Below are 7,494 nucleotides of genomic sequence, written 5' to 3' on the forward strand. Positions count from 1 at the left end.
GTGTTGCCTGAGACTTTTTCTCTTCAAATCTAAGTAAAAAACCTGACCTCTGAACACTCCCTTTACATATCCGCAAATACTTTTAAACTGCCTGATTATAATATCGCACCCGCTTAAATTTCCATGGCTTAAAGCCTTCTAGGCAAGAAACCCATGGGGGCCAAGTCACATTTCACATGCACCCATGCATATTTGAGTTTGACCTCTCTAAACCATGCATGCAATAAATAAACTAAGGAACTTTCTCAAATAACATCCCCCCCCCCCCCCCCCTAAAAATGTTGCATTTGGGAAGCAAATAATATAACAAGATTGGGAAATGCCAAGGGAGGATAGAAAGTCAATACGCTGCCAGTACATGTGAAGGAAGGGAGACATCCATAATCATATGCCAAAGAAATCTGCCCTAGGGGAGTGACATTTATGACAGGCATTGGAAGGCATCCATCCCATTCTGAAGTCTCACCAGGGTAAGATAACAATGGTGAAGGCTATATAGGTGAATTCATTTATTTGCTGCCAGAGAGAGTTAAATGAGATGATATAATCTCCGACCAATCCTTGTCAGTGAAAGGGACGCATGCCTTCCAATAAGCCTCTGCTGTATCAACAGCCTTAGCAATTTTAGCCGTTAGGGGAGTATATAGGATAGAAATCAGGCCTCTGTCCTTGGGAAGGGAGGATCTCAAGGGGTAAGCAGAAGTAGGTCTCTTGGAGGGGAACTGGGTAGTCAGAGCATGACTGAGCTGAAGGTATCTATAAAATACCGTATGGGGGGGGACATTAAAGTCTGACTTGGACCTGTGTAAAATTTCAATATATCATCCTGAAACATGTAGCCCAACTAACACCATGAGCCACCCAGAAAGGAGAGTCCAAAACGTGTCAAATGAGGGAAGTGGGGTTTGTTCCACAAGGGGACGTCAGCTTTAAGATCAGTAAGAGTAAGTCACCAAACCTGTAAAGCCAGTTTATGGAGGGGTAGGAGCTCGTGGGGTGCACCCTCGAGGAAGGCCCGCATGCAGGTGAGATCTAAGAAGAAATTAGCTCTGGCGATGCTCTGCAAAGGACCAGAGGAAATCCAATGCTTGAGAAAACTGAGCTGACCTGTCAAATAGACTTTAAAATCGGAGTGTGGCCCCTCCCAGGTCCTTAGGGTGCTGTAGAGTGGAAAGTTTATCTACCAGCCCCCCTGTTCTACAGAAAGGTGCTGAAATACTTCTGTGTGTATGTAATATATATATATATATATATATATATATATATATATATATATATATTACACATACAATTTCTGTGTGTGAAGAGGGGTCCCATGGGACCTAGGACAAACTCTAGGTTGCCATTGGGACCTGGAGCCAAGCCTTTTTATGTTGACAATACTGATCAGTGCTGTGCTTTTTTGTTAACTTTGTACCATAAAATTATTTAAAAAAATAAAAAGTCCCATCAAACAAATACCGATAACCAGGGTGCAAAAAATTAGCCCTCATTCAGCCCTGTATACAGAAAAATAAAAAAGTTATAAGGGTCAGAAGAGGACGATTGTAGCATACTCATTTCCGTAAAAGAGGTTAAAATATGTCCCTATAGCAGGCGGGATGCAGAGGCCATTCCTTTAGACCGGGCTGGTACTAACATCTGGTTTTCTGATAGTAATAGGTAATTTAGCCTAAATATTAGTTTAGTGATAACTGGAAGAGCATCAGGGTAAGATATCCTGATCCATGTTAGGCTAGGTTTCTTTTTTTTCTGGCACTTTTTGGAATACTGCCACTGCAGTTTTTGAGCCAAAGCCAGAAGTGTATTCAAAATGAATAGGACATATAAAGGAAGGACTTGCACTTCTCCTCCCTTATGGATCCACTTCTGACTTTGGCTCAAAAACTGCCAGAAAAAAAAAGTGGAAACTTGGCCTTATATGCATTGGCATTTGTGGTAGCCTGAATATATGACGCTCCACTAGTGTCCAGCTCCCAGTTCCAGTGCACGGAAACGTGTGGACTACACGTGTAGAAGCAGGTTTAAAAAGAAGCATCCTGCACTGCAGGTCCAATGCAAGGAAGCTGTTTATTGCATATAAACACACGGACACAAAACGTGGATCACAGGTGACTCGTTTTGGTGAACTCTCTCGCCTTAGTCGTACAAAGGAAGATTAAGATCCTTCTGGTCTATATAGGGGACAGGGGCCCCACCAGGTGAAAACACCTGAGTGGTATGGGTGGAGTCACTCCCCTCTCACACAGACACAGATTTGCTATACAATTCACACTGAAAAAATCGCACCAATAAACTGAATACAAAGATTAATGATACATACACATAATCATCGTGAAAATACAAATGTATGCAAAATATCTACTGTGAAATATACATAACAGTCAAATGAAAAACATAAAATTATAAACATGTTGATACCCCACCATCAAAAATACGGTGGATATACCAACATAAATCAATAAATGCCATAACCAATAATATGTGTATAAAATAAAAAATACCAAAGGAAAAGGGGTATATAAGTATAGTTTTCTGGGGTCTTTTCGAATGGCTTTAGAGTGGTCTCCAGGAAAGCTAGAACTATTGCAAGTAGGGTTTCCCCGAGTATGTTTCAACGTACTGGTGTTACTATACCCAGTTGGTTGCAACATAAAGGGTCGTATAAGTGTGGCCATAATAAATGCACATGTTGCTGCATCATGCTTAACAGCAAAGAATTCAAGTCCACGAGTAATGGAGAAACATTTCAAATGGAAAGATACATTAACTGCAATACTACTTTTGTAGTTTACTGTATCACATGCCGGGAGTGTAACATCCAGTATACGACGGGTGCCCTCAAAGTGAGAGTTCGGAGGCATCTGTCGGACATCCCACATTTTAACTCCCGTCACATATCCATGGTTAGTAGGCATTGTGCAGAGCATCATGCAGGCTCCTTTCAGAGCCTATATGTCCAAGGCATTGAGAAGGTCACAGTCCCGATACGAGGAGGGGATCATAGGAGGAAGCTTTTGGACCGAGAGGTCTATTGGATCCTCAAGTTTGGTACTAGATTCCCGGCAAGTATGAACAAGAGGCAAGACACCATGTTATATTATTAGCCCCACATGGGGTGTGGTGAGATCGTTGTGCCTTGTTGCCTCCTGTTCACACTTGTCTCCTAACAGTGTTAGTTATACAGACCTCTTTCAGTTACAGGGTTTTCACTGGGCTTAACAGTGCAAGACGGATGTTCACATGTATTTATGTGTACACACATATGCACTATCCATACTGAATTATTTTAGGTATGCATTTATTTGTTCATATACAACATGGCCAGCGATTTACCCTTAGGTTTACTATTTAGTGTGGTTCCGATAATTACTCTGCACCTCATACAATATAAACATGTTTTTTGCATTAGATATCTATAGTTTTGGTCTGGTGCATAAGTATCACCATCGGATATTTTTCTCCAACATTGCTGTGTGAACGGTTCTCTCATTACTCACTAACACACGTGAGTATGACTTGAGACTCGTTCACACACACACAAGATTTTACTATACTTATATACCCCTATTCCTTTGGTATTTTTTATTTTATACACATATTATTGGTTATGGCATTTATTGATTTATGTTGGTATATCCACCCTATTTTTGATGGTGGGGGTATTAATCAACACATTTATAATTTTATGTTTTTCATTTGACACTTATTATGTATATTTCACAGTAGATATTTTGCATACATATTTGTATTTTCACGATGATTATTTGTGTATGTATCATATTAATCTTTGTATTCAGTTTATTGGTGCGATTTTTTCAGTGTGAATTGTATAGCAAATCTGTGTCTGTGTGGGAGGGGAGTGACTCCACCCATACCACTCAGGTGTTTTCACCTGGTGGGGGGGTGGGACCCCTGTCCCCTATATAGACCGGAAGGATCTTAATCTTCCTTTGTACGACTAAGGCGAGAGAGTTCGCCAAAACGCGTCACCTGTGATCCACGTTTTGTGTCCGTGTATTTATATGCAATAAACAGCTTCCTTGCGTTGGACCTGCAGTGCTGGATTCTTCTTATTATTTAAACATGAATATATAGGATGACAAGAGTATGGATGTGAATAAGCAGGGGATGTTTAAGATTTTGTACCTTCATTTTAATTTTAACTTCATTTAAATTTAGCTATAGTTTGTATTGTGGTGTGTGCAGCAAGTAGGAGAGATGCTGGGCCAATGAGAACGGGGATTTAAACCTCCCAGGGAGCTGTGTATAGAGTTAAGCATGATTGACAGGCTGATTTGGGTTACATTATAAATTGAGAGAGAATGTAGGAGCAGGATAGTCTGTATATTTCTCTAACACTGCCACCTACTGACTAGCTACTACATGCCCTCTGAACGTTCTTATGCCACTCATGGTTAATTCTATACACCGCTCCCGGGAGGTTTAAAGGGGTACTCCACTGCTCAGCGTCCGGAACAAACTGCTCTGAACGCTGGTGCCGGGAGCTTGTGACGTAGTAGCCCCTCCCCCACATGACATCACACCCCGCCCCCTCGATGCAAGTCTATGGGAGGGAGCGTGAACCAACAAACCCTGTGAGTTTAAGAGCTCTGCCATGGGGAGAAGGATCTACTCTGGTGAGGTGGGACTTCCTGAAGCTAGACCCTTTCCTGGGACTGATGGACCTCCGATGCCATTTGTGTTTGTTGGTGATAAGGGCCTTCCAGATATGTGCCAACTTGCTGAAGCCATATGCCATCCAAGGACTGAACCACCACCAAAGGATCTACAATTACAGACTGTCACGTGCCATACATTATGTAGTGTTTGCCTTTGGCATTTTGACATCCAAATGCCGGATCTTTATTCAGCAGTTCCAATTGTCCCCAGCCATTGTGGATCAAGTGGTGAAGACAGCAGCTACAACTACATCCTCACCAAGGAGCCTCTCTGCAGGATGAAGAGGAGTCAACTCTACCTGGTCTGCAGGACGCACTCGGATGATCAACTGTAGCGGTCATGCGGATAAGAGACAATTTTGCAGCGTTCTTCCAGACAGAACCTGGCAGGATGGAATGGCAAGATCACATGATCTGAACTTTATGAACTTCTTTTTGCTTTGGTCACTACATTTTTTTTATCATGTTTCTTATTTCCTAGTGTTGTCCTGTTGTGTAGTTTGCTTTCAGGATAGGGTAGGTGTAGCTTGTCGGCTCAAGTGTGATTTTCACTCTTCAGCTGACAAGCTACGCCTCTCCTATCCTGAATGCTAGGCCTTCGTGTTGTGTTTTTTTTTTTTGGTACGGTATTGCTGTCAGGATAGGGGTGGCGTAGCTTGTCTGAGGAAGTACAGGCTGCAGAGGACATATTTGAAGTTGTTCAAAATGGAAAAAAAAAAAATTAGATATTTGAATTGAGGAGAAACAAATAAGGGTACATTACAAAAATGCAAATAATGTACTTACGCCCACAGATCTGCACACTTATTAACAAAATCAAGGAGGTGTGTGTACTTACACTTTATTTTGTTTTTTTTTTGATTGTGCAGAACCACTGGGTACGCACACCTCCTTGCGCAGATGCCGCATGTGTCTGTCCCGGATGCTGTTCCATTTCGTCTTCGTTTTGCTGGGAAAAAAAATGTTTATACACACACCAGAAATCTTGTGAATCATAAATTTTAAATAAATAAAATTCTACCTATAGCACTTTTCACATGAATTGAAAGGTCCTCCCAGGTTGGACTCGTGTGCATACACTTCCTCCCATAGGCTGTAGGTCTTCTCAGCATGTAGGGGGTCGGAGGCATCCCAAAGAGCAGGGCGTTCCTCTTTCAAAGATATAAGTTTTTCAATGTCCATGATAAGGACAGGATCGCCCTGCTTGTCAGTTATTTTCCTCCTTTGCCCCTGGGAAGCCTGAAATCATACAAATATTTGTATGAAAAACATTGCATATATACATTTACAGAACATTATGTTGTCATAAGCAACCTATCAAATTGCCTCTCAAATAATGTTTGAACGTAAATTTAAAAGAAACAATATGATTGGTTGCTATGGGCAACTACATTACAAAAAAAGTAAAGATCAATACCCATTTTCAGATATTCACCAACCAATAGCAAAATAAAAATACGACCACGTCCTGCATTTTTCTTTGCGGCTGCTGCAACTCCTCTTGGCAAAGGATCGGGTCGCTGTAAATACTAGAAAACATTTGGAAGGTTTAACACAATATATACTACAATATAAGGAAAGATACAAGGAGTTGGAATTACAGTGTCCAACAGAGGTGAAAATACATACTAGTTGAGGCTCTATAGGTCATCTATCCTGGGAGGCCTCGGGTATAGCAGGAGATTCCTCCTCTTCCTCCACCTCCACCTCCTCCATTCTCAGGCTCACCGTATCTTCTGACTGATTGGAAAAATAGAAAGTTTTAGAAAATGGTGAACAATGCTTGGGATTTATTGTAAGGAGAAATACTCACAGATGAGCTTTCGGATAAGGTCGTCTCCTCCTCCCTGGTCTCATAATGAACGTTTAGCTGAAAAAAAAATTATGATGTAAAAACATGTTATCAACGGTTAGTCAACACCCCAACTACTATAGCAATCCAGTTCAAAGACATTGGAAGGATACCATCTCTAGGTACTGAACAGATAGCAAAAGGGGGGGGGTTGTTACAATTTGTGGACATTCACAAGAACTTGCAATGTCACCATACAAACTCACTTGCACCTTCTTTTTCTGGGCTGCCCCCTTTTTGTAAAAAAAGTGCTTACCAATGTGAGTTGTGCAAAGGCCAGCACAACTTGGAGAAAGGCGTGTATATGGATCCCTCTGCTGCCACTCCACAATGAAATGCAATAAAACCAACGACCTCCAAACCAGTGGACAGTAAGGCGCTGAGGGACCAGGCGATAGGTAGAGCAATCAGTTTATTCCCAACATGCAATGCCTTTCGCGCAGATGCGCTTCATCAGGCATATGGACAGAGGGAACAGGAAGCAGTATATATACACACTCCATGTTAATAGGTTAACCCCTTGGTGTCAGAACATTTGATTGTTCTGACACCAAGGGGTTAACCTATTAACCTGGAGTGTGTATATATACTGCTTCCTGTTCCCCCTGTCCCAATGCCTGATGAAGCGCACCTGCGCGAAACGGGTTGCATGTTGGGAATAAACTGATTGCTCTACCTATCGTCTGGTCCCTCAGCGCCTTACTATCAACTGGTTTGGAGGTCGTTGGTTTTATTAAAATATCCTATTTACATGAATGGGATATTTTGACGGCTGTTTTCTGAAAACAGATGCAGCAACGGAACCTGCAGAAAAGTGCATTATAGGAGTAATGCGTCTCTACATGTTATCCTGTGAGTGCGTTACAGATGCTTTTAAAGGGGTACTCCCGTGGAAAGTTTTTTTTTTTTTTATCAACTGGTGCCAGAAAGTTAAACAGATTTGTAAATCACTTCTATAAA

At 41.6% G+C, this 7,494-nt stretch overlaps 1 long non-coding RNA gene across 1 annotated transcript; it reads right to left on the bottom strand.

Moving 5' to 3' along the window:
- Positions 1 to 4,837: 4,837 nt before the first annotated feature.
- On the bottom strand, positions 4,838 to 6,135 carry LOC130273276 (uncharacterized). Its single transcript, XR_008843944.1, has 4 exons — positions 6,118 to 6,135; positions 5,704 to 5,921; positions 5,521 to 5,631; positions 4,838 to 5,065 (listed from the first exon to the last, which is right to left on the bottom strand). It is a non-coding gene; the product is annotated as an uncharacterized LOC130273276 (long non-coding RNA).
- Positions 6,136 to 7,494: the final 1,359 nt, after the last annotated feature.

Source organism: Hyla sarda, chromosome 5, assembly GCF_029499605.1.
Source record: "Hyla sarda isolate aHylSar1 chromosome 5, aHylSar1.hap1, whole genome shotgun sequence".
Lineage (NCBI taxonomy): Eukaryota > Metazoa > Chordata > Amphibia > Anura > Hylidae > Hyla > Hyla sarda.